The 15,008-nt window shown below is 41.3% G+C and overlaps 1 protein-coding gene and 1 long non-coding RNA gene across 9 annotated transcripts in view; one reads left to right on the forward strand and one right to left on the reverse strand.

The window, feature by feature from the left end:
* ikzf2 (IKAROS family zinc finger 2) overlaps nucleotides 1-15,008 on the reverse strand; it is a 51,590-nt gene that overhangs the window by 33,209 nt on the left and 3,373 nt on the right. Inside the window, exon 1 of one of the 7 annotated variants that reach the window (XM_007900142.2) lies at nucleotides 12,005-12,114. The exons of 4 other annotated variants lie outside the window; for them this stretch is intronic. The gene's annotated coding sequence lies outside the window, so the exon portion shown is untranslated. Of the gene's footprint in view, nucleotides 1-960; nucleotides 1,264-5,585; nucleotides 5,618-12,004; nucleotides 12,115-15,008 lie in introns of those variants that run through there. 2 more of the 7 variants (XM_042336349.1, XM_007900140.2) reach the window with 2 other exon arrangements.
* On the forward strand, nucleotides 36-13,506 carry LOC103182942. 2 transcript variants are annotated; one of them, XR_488368.2, is made up of 4 exons: nucleotides 36-376; nucleotides 5,719-5,901; nucleotides 10,928-10,983; nucleotides 13,095-13,506. It is a non-coding gene; the product is annotated as an uncharacterized LOC103182942 (long non-coding RNA). The 2 variants fall into 2 exon arrangements; XR_488367.2 differs by lacking the exon at nucleotides 5,719-5,901.

Consider the following 15,008-nt stretch of genomic DNA (forward strand, 5'->3'; position numbering starts at 1 on the left):
CACACACAGATAACTATGCACTACTATGGATGCAGATGCGTACACTGCGGCCGAACGTGTTCGTGTCACCGCGAACGCACCGCGTACACCAACTCTGTTGAATCGATCTCAGCTTTTCCGAGAATAAAAGAAGAAGTGTGAGGCAAACAGGAAGAAACGTCCCACTAAACAAAACCGGAGAGAGAGAGAGAGAGAGAGAGGAGCTCGGGGGGTTGGCGTTCGGTCACGGCTCCGGTCTGCGAGGCGAGATCATAGCGTGAACGCCGGCAATCGTGTCAGCCCTTCACTGCTGCTCCAAACGAGAAGCGCAAGAACTGGGATGGGTGATGGGAAAGTGTTCAGGAATGTCACGTACAGTACTTCAGGAGAGAAAGAGGTCAGTGCCGCGGCGATGTGATTAACAAAACTTGATACACCGGTTCCCAAGGAATCGACGAGAGAGAGAGACAGAGACAGACAGACAGACAGACAGACAGACAGACAGACAGACAGAGAGAGAGAGAGAGAGAGAGAGCGCAGGGACAGGGTAGGTCGGGACCAGGTTACCAGGACTGGTTAAGTAGCCTGTGGGCAAATATCGTTTCTTTCCGTAATATGTGACAAGTGCTTTTCGAGAATTACTCATATTGTCAGTGACCGTATTAATCAGGAATGGGCGGGTGGGCAATACATGGAAATGCCAGTGATCGCGTTCAGCTCTCAATGTGTTCATATTACTGTAGTAAAAACCACAAGAACTTCGGGTGCGATTACTGCTACTAACATGAGCCCCGCGCTGCCCTGTGACCCCGAGGAAAACCACGGGAACCTCTTAACGCTGCAACAAGTCATGTCCGACTGTGTACAGTAAGTAAGTAAGTAAGTAGGTGGATGCACAGCTGACAACTTTTAAACCCGCGCTGAAGCAAACGCGATCTGATTCGCTTTCGGTCTAAACGCCGAAGCGAAACCCGTGGTTACCTCAGTGGTGTGCCCGGCGGAGCAGATCCATCACCACTCTCTCTCCCTAGTGTCGCACCGTGGCGACCCGCTGGATGTGAAGCTCTGCTAATCCAGCAGCCACTTCCTCCATCTTCAACCACACGGCGGGTTATATGGGAGTTTTGTCAAACGCCGAGAAACTGATCCACACGGGTTCAGTCTCTCGGCAATCGACAAAGAGCAAAGATGCCCTCCAGCCGACACCAGGGAAACACCGCCGATCAGAGGCACTCGGGACGCCCTGTCAATCACTGTGCACCACGCAGCCCTTCTCCTCCAGAGCGCTGTGAGGTCCTGTCACTGACACTGACAACACGCCTACTGGTAATCTGTAATAAACCAGTTAACACGCCGCACACACTGATCACCGCGACCGGGGGGGTGGGGTGGGGGTGGGGGTGGGGGGGCAATCGCTGTTTTGAACCTGTAAGTGCGATCTGAATCAGCTCATTTACAACATCATCGTTGTTATTTTTTTTTGGGGGGGGGCGATTGCCCTGTTTGTGCGCCGTTCGCTAAATGATAACGGACACGCAATTGGGCTGAAAGTAAGCAGCGTGTTCTCGGTGCACTGACCACACGCAATGAATGGGTTCACCATTCAGGTCAATCTTTCAAACGGATCTTCTTAAACATGAGCTCATTTTAGTAGTTACGCCACAAGTGCCATCTGGTTATTTATTTTAAATAAACTCCTGTAGAGGAGGTCCACTGAAAAGTTATAACGCTGCATTGAGATTTTATTACACGATAGGAATGTGCCTTGTGATCAGATAATATTTGAGAATGCACCTGATTATCAGAACGTCACATTTTTTTTTGGCACAATCTTTCTTTCTCTTAAACTTAACGTTTCGCCCTTTATCCCCAAGGATATTGTTCTACAAACATAAGCCAATTTTTTTTAAAAAAATATGGTTTCTGTATTGAAGGAGTGTTAAATGGAGTCAGTGCTTTGTGGTGGTCTTGGTAGTTTGGTTCCTAAGCCAAGCAGGTCAGCTCCACTTCAGAGCACTGCTTATGACAGACCAGTCAGCCTGATTCATTGGCAGGACTTGGGAGGGCAAACACATGAGGCAGGGATTCTTACCACTCAGTTACTGTTAATACTGCAACCCAAAGCTCTAACGGTTGGGAGTTCCTATTTAAACAAGGATCGGGAAGCTTGGAAGATTATTGCTTTCAATGGAAAGCTGTGTAGTTTTAACTGGTTAAGTTCCAAGTACCCCAAGGGCACACTGGCTTTCACAAACCTGTGCCGAATGCTTTCTCCAGAATTATCTAAGCCGAATGTGTCCCTCCAGGAAAATAGTGTACATTCATTTCCAGACACAGGAACATTTCCTTGTGTAGGTGGCAAATATATGTGGAATTCTCAGTCTGATCTGGATAATCATGGTGATAGTTTTCCACATGTATCAGACACCCAACTGACCAAACTGTCTCCAGTTTCAACATTGAGCTTTTGCTTATCATTTTGTTTACATATATATCCATAAAGAATAAGGGGAGGTGAATCCTGCCATCTAGTTGCCTACTTAAATTATGTTTACATTGCTATTGACCAGCAAAATCTATACATAATGTTCACTTAATCATTATTATTAATGACTTTTTAAAATACATACATAGTCAACGTTAAAAAAGTAAATGTACTACATATAGAAAAACATACTTGATGTTAAAGTACTGTAATTGCATATTTGCTTAATGACTTGCACATGTACTTGCATTTTTATGCAGTATTATCATGTCAAAACATCTCGTGATTTACAGAAAATTGTCATTAATTAGTAGTGCCTGCTTTTTGTAGACAAATGTGGCAACCATTTACACCCATTGTCCTGACCAACAATTTCACACCAGACAGAGAGTTCCACATATATATGCCATTTAAACATGGAATTTTCTCTGTGTCTGGAATGGAATGTGCACTCTGGAGGACGGACCCACGTTGCTTGCCTAATTCAGGAGAGTGGAGGTTGGTAAAAGCTGGGACTTGGGGATCCCATAGTGGTTGTGGGGAGGTGGGTACTGCTGGAGTTTAACCAGCTAAAATGGCACAGCTTGCCATTGAGAGCATTTTTGACAAACTTCTCACAACATATTCAGCTAGGCCCACCCCACCTATTAGAGCTTTAACTTGTAGGGTTAGCAGGAGCTGAGTGGGAAGAACTCCAGCCCTTCCAAGTCTTGCCACTCAGCCTCTCATCAGCAATGCCCTGGACTACTGCAGACCCACCTGGTCAGGAACCAGAGTACTGAGACTGCCAGAGAGCTGTTGATTTGATTCTGACATTATTTTGCTAAGCACATCACCTTGGAACCAATTTAGCTCATAAAATTCATAACAAGTAATGACAAGCATGCAAAAGGAAAGTAGGGACCACATCACTCCCACTCTCTCTCGCCTCCACTGGCTCCCCATCCCCCAGAGGATCGATTTCAAGATCCTTATCCTCACCTACAAGGCCATTCACGGCCTTGCTCCCTCTTACCTCTCCGACCTACTATCCCCCTACCTACCTGCCCGTACCCTCCGTTCCTCTGGCTCCGGTCTGCTCCACACCCCCCGCCCCAACCGCCCTACCATCAGTGGCCGGGCCTTCAGCCTCTCAGCCCCGAGGCTCTGGAACTCCATCCCCCAGTGCCTTCGCCGCTTCCTCCCTTTCCTCCTTCAAGGCCGGTCTCAAGACCTTTCTCTTTGACCGTGCCTTCAGCTCCCCTCTCGACTCTCTACCCCCTCCTCGCTCCCTCCCATCCCTCCCCTCACCCTGACCATTTCCACCCTGCTCGGGTCCCAACCCAACTGTCCAGCGCCTTGGGACGTCCTCCTGACGTGAAAGGCGCTCTATAAATGGAATCTTGTTGTTGTTGTTGTTGTAGGTGCAGCCTGACTCAGTTGGTAGAACTTTCACCACTGAGTAGGAATGTTGAGAGTTCAAGTTTCTCATTGGGACTCTGAATTCACAACGTCCAGATTGATATTCCAATACAGTCTTGGGGGACCTGCATTGATGGAGTTGCTATAATAATAATAATCCTTGCATTTGTCAGTATATTCTTATAATGTCTTCGAGACATCTCAAAGCGCTTCACAGAATATACTGTCAAATGTAGTGACTGCATATTTTGTGGGTGAAACGCGGCAGTCAATTGCGCACAGCAGTATCCCACAAATAGTTGTGGATTGAGTAAAAAATTAATATTATTATTTTTGGAGAGTTTATTACCCCCAGAAAGCTATCCTTTGGAATAAGATGTGAAACCGTCATCTGTTCAGGTGGACGTTAAAAGATCCCTTGGCACTACTCAAAAAGAGAATGGAGGTTCTTTCGGTGTCCTGGTCAATAATCCTCCAGGTAAAATTGGTTATTCACTTCATCATGCTTGTGGGGCATTGCTGTGCACATATTGATTGCCGTATTCGCCTACAGAATACACAGGTACTACACTTTACAGTAAAATACTGTGATGCGCTTTGAGACATCTTCCTGACTTGAAAGACACTAAATTAAATGTAAGGATTATTCTAAGTAGCATGTCCATAAAGCCATTTATTTTAGAACAAAATGTTGTATTTTTGCCCATTCTATTCGCCCATTCAGTCAAATCACTTTACTATTTATACTATCAAGCATGTTGTGATGTTTAGGAGACGTGATAGGGCCCTATATCAAATGCAAGGATTATTATTACTATGTAACACTTGAACTTTTTCAGGTTTCGTGTGGTTTGATGCCACACAGGTGTCATGTGGAATGCATCTTTGTTTATATTATCAAGCTTTTCACAGATCATTGCTATACTTATTGATTGATTCTCAAATTATGTGTAAATAAGCTGTTATTATAGTATATTTTCTTCTCCACAAAATAACAACCTTTATTTATAATTTCCAATTTCTAATGCTATCTATAGTTTTTCTACATTTGAATGCATGAGTATAGTGCATACAAAGCTTTGGTATTATTGTTTTCAAGTTCCATGTAAAGATAGTAGAAATTTCTCTTCCTTTTATGCAGAGCCATTCTCTGTAAATTAGCCATCAGATTGCTAAATAGCCACAGGTTTCACCAACCACTCGATAGCTATCCATTCTCATCTCTTATTTAGTTCACTTGCACAAAGCTAAATGAAATATAGAGGTTTGTGCAATAGACAACCCGACAAAGAAGTGCTGAACGCCTCGCTAAAGGTCTATTGTCGAATGGTTTGCCTTCGTGTGCATTTCCTGTTTCTCTCAGCTTTTAAATCCTTGATTATGTTGCTCTTATTTTTTTCTCTTATGAAAACAAGTTCAGCTCTTTGACATCTTTATAGTTTACAGTTTTTAACCTAGAATCATCTTTTGCTCCACACTGAATATCACTGATAGACTAATACATATGCCACCCTTGTCTTCCTTTAAAAGCATATACCAAATTGATCTACTATTTTACTCATAGCTGGCATTTATAAGTACACGTATGTGTGGATTCTGATTTTGATAATTCATGGACCAGTCCCTCCTTTAAACTAAAGTAATTAATAAATATTAAAAGGGTTAAAAATCATTTGTAACATTTTTAAAAAAAAAATAGAATCTGTTATTTCAGATCTACCTGATACCGAAACTTGGCAAAGCCACTTTTTGAGAATCAGTGTCTCTCTGAAGGTGAAAGCGTTATAAAATTCTGCGTGATGTTCGTGTTTTGCTGTTCGACTCTGACGTGCACATGCTTGTGTTTTCCACAGCAGCAAAAGCGTGTCATTCACCAGATTCACTTATGGTAAAAAGGAATCACTCTTAAAGCATGTGCCACTTGGAAGAGAAGCACCGCCCAGCACCCTACAGGGTGGCGGTGGACCGTGCTGTCGTTGTTTTCAATAGAGGCCGTTGCCAGGCGGTGTCCGCTTGTAGTAATATCAGGAAAACAGGTGGGTGTGAGGAGGACATTTCTCATTCTAATGGGGTGCAGAGTGACAACTCGTAGCAGGTTTTTCTGCCCCCAGGCTAGGCGCTGCACTGCCTTCTCCTTGCCCAGACGTTGCGAGAAGTTATTACCTGCAGAATGCCATTTTCTACCGGGCTGAGTCAGGATTCTCCTGCCTGCCTTGAGGACAGCCGATTTGTGCTTGGCCCAATTCCTGCGTCCAAAGGCTCCAGGAATGCGAAGCTGCCGAGGGCTGTTGTGCTCTCTCCTCTTATTCCCGGGAGCAGAAACAGTGGGATGGCGTTGTACCTTTTGCAGGCTGCACATCTTGCGGCTCAATGACGGCGTTTAGTTTAAGTCCTTTTTAGTCAATAGTCAACAATTACGCATTCATAGAATAAATATAATTTAAAGTAGGCTGGTAGCATGGACTGGAATGTGTTTCAATGTTAAACAAATACATGCTCTGCAAGTGACAGGATAAACAAGAGCCCCCCCGGTAAGCAAAAAGTAAATTGGAAATGTATTCAAAGCTATTTTGAGCAGTGAAATTATTCAGAAGGCAAGGCAATAGTTTCTGCAAACCAGCAGCACCCAAACACTAGTTTTCGCTAACTGTAATCCTCAAAGAAGGCAACTGATTCTGCTGTTCCTAACCCAAACACTGCAGCTGAACCAGCAAAAGTGACCTCTCGAACCTGAAAAACCTGCAATAGTGCAGAATTCCCAGTACTGTTTATAGATTTCAATACGTCAATCAAAACGAAAAACTGAGTTTGATCTTTTAACATGATAGACTAATTTATAGATTTCTTCTATTTGTTCATAAAGTCCAATCGACTTTTCCATCTAATCGAGTTCTAAAGCAACAACTTACAAAATACTATAATTACAATACAAAATTACATTTGTATAACATCTTTTCCCGTTGGGAGGATGTCCCAAGGCATTGACAGTCAGGGATTTGGATCCGAGCGGGGGGGAGCAAGGGAGGGTGGAGGGCTGGGAAGGTAGGAGGGTGCCAAAGGCACAGTCGAAGAGGAGGGTCTTGAGACGTGCCTTGAAGGAGGCAAGAGAGGGAGCAAAGCAAAGGGAATGTGGGATGGAGTTCAAAAGGGTGGGGTGGAGAGGCTGAAGACTTGACTGCCAATTGTGGGGTGGGCCAGGCGGTGGATGTGGAGCCTGCTGAGTGGAGGGAGTGGACAAGTTGATAAGGGATTAGCAGGTCACGGAGATAGGAAGGAGCAAGGCCATGTAGGGCCTTGAAGGCAAGGATGAGGATTTATTATAAGGATTAACTATCCTATGAGGGATGGGGAGCCAGTGGGAGTGATGGAGTCATGAGAGCCTGGTGCAGAGAGGACCTGCTTCCTCCCTTACCCTCCACCCTCCCCCACCCCAACCCTCAGCTCAGGTCCGTAACTCTGTCTATCCATCGCCTTGGGACGTCTTCCCGACGTGAAAGGTGCTATACAAATGTAATTTTGTTGTTGTTGTTGAATATTTAATTCAATATTTAACCAGCTAAAATATTTAACCAGTTAAAAATGTTTAGTGAGCACTGTCTAGCAAGCTTCTAACTGATTGTCCAGCTAGGACTACCCTATCGTTTTTTGCTTTGACTAAAGGGTTAACAGGAACGAGGTGGGAAGAATTCCTACTCCCAGTGACTGGCCTGCACCTCCAGGTCCTGAGGATTAGCCACACTGGCTTATCTGTCATCAACAGTGCTTCAGACTACTATTGACTCATCTGACTTGATGTCTCCAAAGATAAAATCTTCATTCAAATTTGCTACATCTATTTCTGGCCTCATTCATTTCAAGTATATCTCTGAAGAGGACAGTGACCAGGCATTTGAAGGTGTATTTGGGCAGGCACCATTGGTAGCACAGATCTTCTCATTGTACAGCTACAAGTTCGGATTTTCCATTGAAAGCTCTCAAATGTTCTCAAGGACTTCAATTGACTTTAGGGTCAGAATTCGGCATGAATGAGGCTGGCTGCAAATCCAGAGAAGTGGGCAATTTGGGTGAACATTAAAGTTCTAAATAAGCACTTTGTCACACAGAGAGCTCTTGTGGATCCTGCCATCATTAATATATTAATGCACAGATATCTTTAATTGTGGCAGCTGCAACAGAGAAATAATTTAACTGTATCTGAACTAATTGCCTGTCCAATGTATGAATTTCAACAACAACAAATTGCATTTTGATACTGCCTTTCACGTCAGGAGGATGTTCCAAGGCGCTGAATTCTGAATAATGTACTCTGAATTCATCTGATGCAAAGAGGATTGCTCCACATATTGCAATGTGTCCTCATGTGCCTAAATCACATGTGTATTTGTACAGAATCATCAGCATGCTAAACAACAACAAATGACATTTGCCATACTGCCTTTCACGTGGGGAGGACATCCCAAAACTAAATTTGAAACAAAATGACCACATATCAGAATACTGGATTAGATTAGAAGATCAGCCATGATGGAATGGCGGGGCAGGTTCGAAGGGCCGAATGGCCTACTCCTGCTCCTACATGTTATGTTATGTTAAAATCACCAACAGTTAAGAAACCCTGTCTCCTACCTCCCTGCCATAAACTAAAGAAAGAGTGGAATTCTTACATTTGATATGGCTCCTTTCACATCAGGAGGACATCTCAAAGCACTTTACAGGATTTACTGAAAAGTGTTATGACTGCATTTTTGTTGGGCCAATTTGCAAGCAGCAGTGTACCACAAACAGCCATGAAGTGAATAACCATTTTTTTTTAATCTGGGGGATTGTTGGTCAAGACACCAAGAGAAACTTGCTTCTCTTTTTGAATTGTGCCATGGGATCTTTGACATCCACCCAAACAGGCAGACAGGCCCTTGGTTTAAAGTCTCATCTAAATGATGGCACCTCGCACAATGCAGTGCAGGCATTGCATTGGAATGTCAGCCTGGAGTTTAAAGTCATGATGTTGGGCTTGAACCTACAACTTCTGACTCAAAGAGGCGAGAATGTTGGTAATTGAGCAAGGCGGATACCGAAAGCATCGAGCCTGGGAACACTTGCTCAAATATTTGAACAAAGTATTATAAAAACTTACACAATGGACAGGACACAACAGAAATGATATAATATTAAATATAATTATTTCTAATTTTGTTTTCCAAGGGGCCCAAATCATAAGACCAATTTTAATGTAGATTATCTGAAATGAGACAAAGCAGGGCTTGGAATAAATATAATGCGAACCATTATTCTTGATATCGTGTCCATAAAATTGAATGAATAGTTATATTTCTAGATTTTTGTTGAAACATTATTGGTAATATGAGAAGCTATATAGTTTGGACGATTTTTTTTAAAAACAAAGCACACTAATTCCTTGATAGATTAATTGCCGTTATCAGATTTTGGTTTTAAATTTACTGATGTTTCAATACAAACTTAGATCTTATAGATAAGATTTTTGATATTATTTGTATGAGTACTCAAACCAATCCAGTATTTGTGTTGTGTTGCATTTTTCAACCTTTCAAACATTTCTTCATGAAAAAGTCTTAATTTGTTGGTACATGTTACCACTCAATTAATTTGACCTGAAATGATGTTAAAATGAGAAAATATTAATATGATAATAAGATCCATAACACAGTCAATTAATGCATTGTTTACCCCCAATTTATCTATGTTTTTTCTTCAGATTAGGAACATAGGAACAGGAGTAGGCCATTCAGCCCGTCAAGTCTGTTCCACCATTTAATTAGATCATGGCTGATCTACCTCAACTAATCTTTTCAATTCCAATTTCCTGCTTTCTCCCCATATCCCTTGATATTCTGACCTACCAGAAATCTATCAGCCTCACTCTTGATGGTGTGGTTGGATCCAGCATCCACAGGCTTTTGGGGGAGAGAATTTCAGATTTATACCACCCTTTGAGTGAAAAAATGCTTCCTGATTTCAGTCTTAAATGGCCTGGTTCTAATTTTAAAACTCTCTTAGAATTAATGGAAATAAACCATTTCTATGTCTCTTTTTACAATTTTTTTTCAATTAAAACAATTGTAAACCATAAATGACAATAATAGCAACCACTTAAATTTTCGATGGTTATTACCCAACTCAGTACTGTTTCATGTTCCTCTTCCTCTCTGCTCCACAATTGGTGGGTGAGCCTTCAGCCACCTTACCCCCATCATTAATTCTCCTTAAATCCCTCCACTTCACTCTCCTTCTGTGGTTTCAAAACCCACCTAAAATCTCTGACTGCTTTTAGCTACCACCAACCTATCTCCCCCCACCCCCCTTCACATATTGAGATCTTCTCCTATGTGACATTTAGAAAACATTTGAGGGAAGTAAAGGATTTTTGTCCTCCCCTGCCCTCTACCCGCCTCGATCCCCAGCTCAGATCCGAAACACTAATTGTCCAGCACCTTGGGACGTCCTCCTGACATGAAAGGTGCTATACAAATGTAATTTTATTGTTGTTGCAGACATTAGAATGTTCTGAAAATTTAGTTTGATGATGAGGAGAGCATTGGAGAAGTTTTACCTTGAGGGGACAAAAGCATGGATAAGGGGTTGAATTACAAAGGGGATGAGTCAGGGACACAAATTAATGCTCCAGAGACATAAGAAAGTGGTCTTAGTCATGAACTGGATGTTGGGCTTGAAACACTTGAGGTTCAAGGAGAACCACAGTTATACATTTGGCTCATTTAGCCAGAGTGAGCAACCAAGGAGGGTGATAGTTGAAGCCACAAGCAAGAAGGTGTTGCCAAGAAATGTATAAGATGATTCAGCTGAAGCAAGTTAAGGTTCATCTGAAAATTCATGTCAGATATGTGATTAAATAGAACAGCAGTAGTCTCCAATTCAGAGTGAAAACAGTAAACTGGGTGCCATTGACATACAGATGAAAACTGACTCAATGTCTGCAGATGATGGCTCCAAGCCTTATTTTATATATTATTGTGAGTGTGATGATACGTTAAAATTTGCCTCCAACTGTTATTTTCTTTGCAGTTTGACCGCAAAATCTACCAGAGTGTAACATGAGCGACAGGTCTTCAGTTTCATATGTAGGTATTTGTTCTTATGCTTGTTGCTGATAAAAAGCTCTCTGTGGTTCAGAGAAAATGACCTGCTAGCTTTCGCATCCAGCCTTCCCTTTTTGAATGATAATTGTTCTACCCTAGAAACACTGCATGCTTTTGTTGAACATATCCGGTCAAAATACGAGTGGAACAGATGGAGCAACAGTTCAAAGAACACAATGACTGCAGTGCACGTTTACTATAGTGGTGATGATTTTATGATTAGCACTATAATAAGAAAAACGATATTCATGTTTACTATGGGACAAGCTGAGCAGCTAGTCACATTGGTTTCTAAAATTATCCAATGCTGAAATGACACTGGACATTGAAATTATTTAAAGCTTTACACATGTGATGGAAAAATGAATTGATGCAATCTAGGTGCATTTAAATTTTTAAAATGTTTACAAATGTCTACCAAACAAAGATAATAGCATAGTAAAACTAAGACAAACATTCAGATATACATTTCTACACACAAAATGAATGTACAATATAATACAAAACTAACAAGGGATATCCTGCCATGCAGATCTCACCATCAGAAGTAAATGACATAGCTCTTCTTCCCAGAGATTAGCTTACATTTTAAGTATATTAAAATTGCATAAACAAGTAGAGATATAGCTTTTGGTTTGCAAGTGGTAACCACTGTTGTAGTTGGTGGAATGATGAACACTGAGTGCAGATCAAAAGGGTGAATTCACACTTGAGGATATCCCTTACAAAATAATTCCCATCAACTCCAAGTCTCTTGATCTTCTTAACATGGTTCATTAGTATACTTTGAAATGCATTAGTACAGTATCAATCTACTACTAAATATAAACTGCATGTTAGACTCTATATTATTTAAAAGATTTTGATATTTGAAAATATTAATGTTTAACAATATGGAGACTTTGTAGAGTTTATAAAGTTAATATTAGAACATAGCAGAAATAGGAGATGCAGAAAATTATTAAAATTTCAAAGATTTAAAGAAAGAGGAAAGCCACTTGACCTGACAAGTTTGTTTCACTTGGTGGATTGGTTCTGCAGCTAGCCAGTAGAGCTCAGTTATTGTTATTCTCTGATTCCATCACTCAATTCAAAGCCAGTGCTTCAACTAACATTATTTTGGCCTAAATCCAAGATTTTACCACTTCATTTTCTCTTGAAAGGTGAATATACTCAATCCCCTCTTTAAATGGCCCTAGCATTGTGCTAGGTGACATCTTAGAATATAACCAATGAATAATGTCAAATTGAAAGTATATTGTATGGATTGATAGAATAAAATTAGTCACGAATGCAAGCATGTTGGAAATTCACTAACAGCACGAATAGCACTTATCTTCATAAATGCTCTTCAGAGAAATTTTATAAACATACGCAGGCATATCATGAATGAACTCTAGATACTTGCTAGTCCAGTCAATATGATGTCTTGAGCTCCTCTCTATTTATCCTTACGGATAACTTTGCAGAGAGGGCCAAAGATCTGTTTACATATTGTTCTGAAACTGTTTGAAAGCCGCTGAAGATGAACCTTGAGCTGGGCAATGTAGCTGTGTCAAGTGCGACACTCGAATGTTCCGCAATAATGATAATCGGGACTTTGTCAGATAGACAATATAATGCTATTTGTTTCTAGCTGGTGGCTTAACTTTTTAAAGGAGTTGTGCTCTCCCTATATTTTTCATTAGGTTCAATTAATTGGCTAGCTTTTGTTTCATCTATTTTAATTAGCATTTTTGAACTACAAATCATAATCTTCTGTCTTCAATATACTGAAGAAAGTAATCTTTATTTTGTTTGCTCTTTACCACCACACAACCTTCTTTGTGGCTCTTCTAAACCTTTTCTGATAAAAGGTGGGTGCAATAATCACAACTGAATGCCTACTATATTTGTGGATTGACTAGTGTGATATATAGAGATATTTTAATACCATTTTCCATGACTTGTATTCCACACAACTTGTATGTTTAAAGTTCTCTGAGACACTACCCTGCATGAGGGGTGCTACATAAATGCAAGTTGTTGGTCTATGGTCTAGTCTGTTTAAAACAGCCTAATTTAAATTAATTTCCTGGTACTTTTCTTTATAGGTTCCTGTATCAATCATTTCCTGGCGGTGGAAGCAGGCAATGCCTAGGAGATGCAGAAAAGAAATACATTAGGTTCTCTATTTGACAAAGTGCCTCCACTCTGCACTTTCTCTAGAGTGCACCTAAGATCTACAATCCATCTTTGGGGGAAATTCCGGTAATACATCAACTCAACTTGTAATCAATTTCACTAGTCCCTAATTCGAACAGCTTTCGTTTTCAATATGAGTCTCTTGTGCGATATTTTATCAAAGGCCTTTGAAAATCTGTACATTTGTACATATGTTTAACATCTACTGGATTTCTTCAATCTAATAAATAAGATGTATCCTGTAAACAACCATAAATTTGGAAGGTAGATCTCTTATTTTTTTATTATACAGGGTGACCAAAAGTTGAGATACCATTACAATGTGCAAGTTTTAAAGAAATTATGATTTTGTTTAGATAATAGGATAGATATCATGACTTTTTGGTCACCATATAGTTGTTAAAATATATTCCAGAATCACAATAATGTTATGATTAGCATAAAACAAGGACCAGCACAGACTAGTTAGTTAGTGGCCTATTTCCATGCCTCATCACTGTATGTAAATGTTGAGAAGTTTTAGTATTACTGCTCTTAAACTAATAAGCCTATAATTTCCTAAGTGATCAAATCTATTCTTGTGTATGTTTATATTGTTTAAATACCGACAGGACATGTATGATTCTTGATGGATATATTAGATCACTGTAAAAATGAATGTCACTGGTATGAAAACCTTAATTCGTTAAAACTCCAAAGGGTGATTTTAGAAATGTAATTGTGTAATAAACATGCTCTTGTGGCTAACATTAACCCATGCATTCCCTGAAAGTGTTTGGTTCGATCCTCGTTCTGTGCTGAATTAGCTAAGCACACCCAAAGGCTTCATTCAGTGCCAGGAATAGAGAGTAAATCCGCCAGAGTGTGTATTGAGGTTCTGTTGGAGTTTAACCAGCTAAACCCACATAGCTTGCCATTGAGAGCACTTTTTTGGGGGATCAGCCAGGTGTGGAAACCCATCACCATGCATAAGAGTATCCAAAGAATTCCATGCATCCCACCTATACATGGAAATACCCATGCATTGACATGCAATGTGCACTCTCATCCTAGAAGGGCACAGCCTGCTTACCTAATTCCAGAGTATTAGGCACAGGTTGGCAAGAGCCAAGGTTTGGGTCCCAGAGTGTGTGTTGGGGTACATCTCATACCACAGTATTGTCTAACAAGCTTCCTACTGTTTGTTCAGCTAGGACCACTCCACCCTGTTATGGCTTTGGCTTGCAGGGTTAGCAGAGCCGAAGAATCCCTGCTCTAAGTGACTGATCTATCTATCCCTCTATGTCCTGCTGATGAGCCAGCAGTGCCCTGGAATACTGCAGACACATCTGGCTTAGAAACTAGACTACCAAAACTGCCACAGAGGAGTGATTTGATTCTGACATTCCATTGCCAATCTTGTCACCTTGGAGCCAGCTCAGCTCTATGGAGACCCTACTTTTCTAACACCCCCCTCACCGCCCCCCCCCCCCCCCCCCCCCGGGAGGATAGTGAACCATGCCAACAAAGTCCCAGAGGCTAGGAGCAGAGTGGCTGAAGACTTACTTCAACGGTGGGACAGAACAGGCAAGTATTGTTAAGCAGGCCATGTATACTGAGTGGAGGGAGTGACTAGAGCAGTAGGGTCGCAGGAGATTACAGAAGTAGATTGAAGCGTCATGGAAGCATTTGAATATGTGGATGAGAATCATGGAATCATCTGCTGGAGAACAACAAGCTTGTGGAGGTGGGCGAGGGTAGAGATTATGGGTTCTAGGAACCTGGTGTGGGAGAGGGTACAGGGATGATACAGGGGAGTCCAGCGAGCAGGGTATTTAACCCTA

The sequence above is a fragment of the Callorhinchus milii genome, unplaced genomic scaffold (assembly GCF_018977255.1).
Source record: "Callorhinchus milii isolate IMCB2004 unplaced genomic scaffold, IMCB_Cmil_1.0 Scaffold6, whole genome shotgun sequence".
NCBI classification, from domain to species: domain Eukaryota; kingdom Metazoa; phylum Chordata; class Chondrichthyes; order Chimaeriformes; family Callorhinchidae; genus Callorhinchus; species Callorhinchus milii.